General features: G+C 46.8%; 1 long non-coding RNA gene across 1 annotated transcript; it reads left to right on the top strand.

Moving 5' to 3' along the window:
- Positions 1-56: 56 nt before the first annotated feature.
- Positions 57-2,006, top strand: LOC110390624. The gene is made up of 2 exons (XR_002433791.1): positions 57-197; positions 561-2,006. It is a non-coding gene; the product is annotated as an uncharacterized LOC110390624 (long non-coding RNA).

The raw sequence follows: 2,006 nt of genomic DNA, 5'->3' as shown, positions 1-2,006 counted from the left end.
ACTTCTGTGACTTCAGAAGTAAAGGCTATCGATGCCACTTCTAGGTTTCTGCTCAAGGAAGACGTTTCTGCAAAGTGCTGGATGTGGTGGAGCAGCAGTGACCCATGGAGAAGGAAGAGAAGCTGGTTGTGCCTGCAGGAGCCTCACCCCAATGGACTGCTGAACACAGGGCTCGGTACCGAGTGCTAGCGCTGCAGGTAGGAGTTTGGGAGGAGGCAGCACAGAAATAAGCAGAACAGTCTCCCAGCTCTGAGGGTCAGAGGTTGTGTCCTTCCAGGGATGTTTCAGGCAGGGTGCGTGCTGGGGAGCAGGCAGCCTCACTGGTCACTGGTGTTGTGAGGGAGATGCGGGGTCAGAACCGATGGAGGCAGAGCAGCTCCAGCACAGGGCTGCAAATGGCTTGGGATTTCTGCAGTCACTTTTGCAGCAGGTTGCAGACCAGCCCTTTGCTGTGGGAACTGCGCTTGAACCCTCTGAATGCTGTAACGTGTGGCCTGACATTACTTCACGGTTACAAGTGAACATCCACCTTTTTTCCTTTTTCCTTCCTTTTTGCAAAGAACTCCTCACCTTCAGGTCCCCAGCACGCACATTTGTAAGACACGCTTCTCCCACCCCAACCTCTCAGTGGTCCCTGCCCTCCCAGATGTCCGTCAGTCTGTCACTGTACAGAGCTGTGAGAGGAAGATGTGATACTGCACTGCATGCAAAAAGGTAAAGAAAGGAGATCAGTAACATGTTAATATCCCATCCTGACGTCTCACAAATTATTTTAGACTTCGTAGCCAATGTAAACAGGTTTGTTTTCAACTCCCCTAATTGCCTGCTAATTGAGAGCAGATGCAGGCCTTAACTTCCAGCAGATAAAGAACAGCCTCTTCTCCAGGGCTCCTCATCTATCACGAGGTCTCTGATGTGTGCCTGTGAGCTCCCCTGGTTAGCAGGGTTGAGGCAGAGAGGGATTGGAGCTGCTTCTCTTGGAACTGCGGAGAGACAGGAGGGAAGGCAGAGCTGTGGGATTCATCAGTAACATCATCATTATTATTGTTTCATTTTGTACTTCAGCGCGCTTTCTGCAACAGTGTATGTTTCCTTCTTGGGGGGGGAGTTCTTCAAATTATCGATGGGTTTCTTGTTATGATAGAAATTACTGGGTTTATGAAAAAGGCATTGCTGTCGTATTCCATTATCTGCTTTCTCCCGTGCTGCAATTCTGTAGCTTGCAAGTCTTCAGATTCTTTCTCAGAGTTCCTTTGAAATAATCCTTTCAAAAAACACTATTCATTGGGTATGACCCCAGAGAGGCACTGTCTGGAACTAAAGCTCTCTTTTAGTTCTGCAAGGGAGACCTGTAACAACAATATAAGTGCATGTATATTCCAAATAACGTCTGGAGCTTGCTCCCTCCCATTTAATGCAATGGGAGCCCGCAGTTCAGGTGGTAGAATTTTGCTTTGTAAATGTAGGAGAAAATTTAGTTCAGATACGTAGGTAAACTTGCATTTGGTAGTGATTTAACGTTCCATGGTCTGTTTTAGTTCCAACTTAAATATTACATTAAAACCAGCAATAAAAGGAAAAAAAGAAGAAGAATTAAAAAATGTGCTGAATCCTGGGCTTGGAAAGAGTGGGGATGATTTTGTTCTTGCTGTCAGCGCAGTGCTGAGCTGCCTTTTGCTCTCTCCATTTAACGAGTCAGCAGCGGTGGCGAAGTGACAGCCCTCCAGTCTTTCTTCAGGACTGTTTTTGCAAATGAAAGCAGCTCCTCGTGCTCTCCGTATCGCTTACGAGGTGTTTGTGAATTTGGGAGTTCTTGCATCTGTTTGCAAAGAGGCGGCGAGGATTTAGTGATTCCTTGGGGTAAGAGGCCCTTTGTGCGGGGAGGCTGCGTGGGGTGCTGCCACCGGGTTCAGAAGGTCAAAAAAGGATAATTTAAATACAATTTTTTAAAGAGGCAATAAGAAACCAGTTTGGTGGTTTGTGGATCATAAAGGAATAGGAAAAAA

This window comes from Numida meleagris, unplaced genomic scaffold, assembly GCF_002078875.1.
Source record: "Numida meleagris isolate 19003 breed g44 Domestic line unplaced genomic scaffold, NumMel1.0 unplaced_Scaffold1584, whole genome shotgun sequence".
Taxonomy (NCBI): domain Eukaryota; kingdom Metazoa; phylum Chordata; class Aves; order Galliformes; family Numididae; genus Numida; species Numida meleagris.
This window is presented reverse-complemented; position numbering and strand designations above follow the sequence as displayed.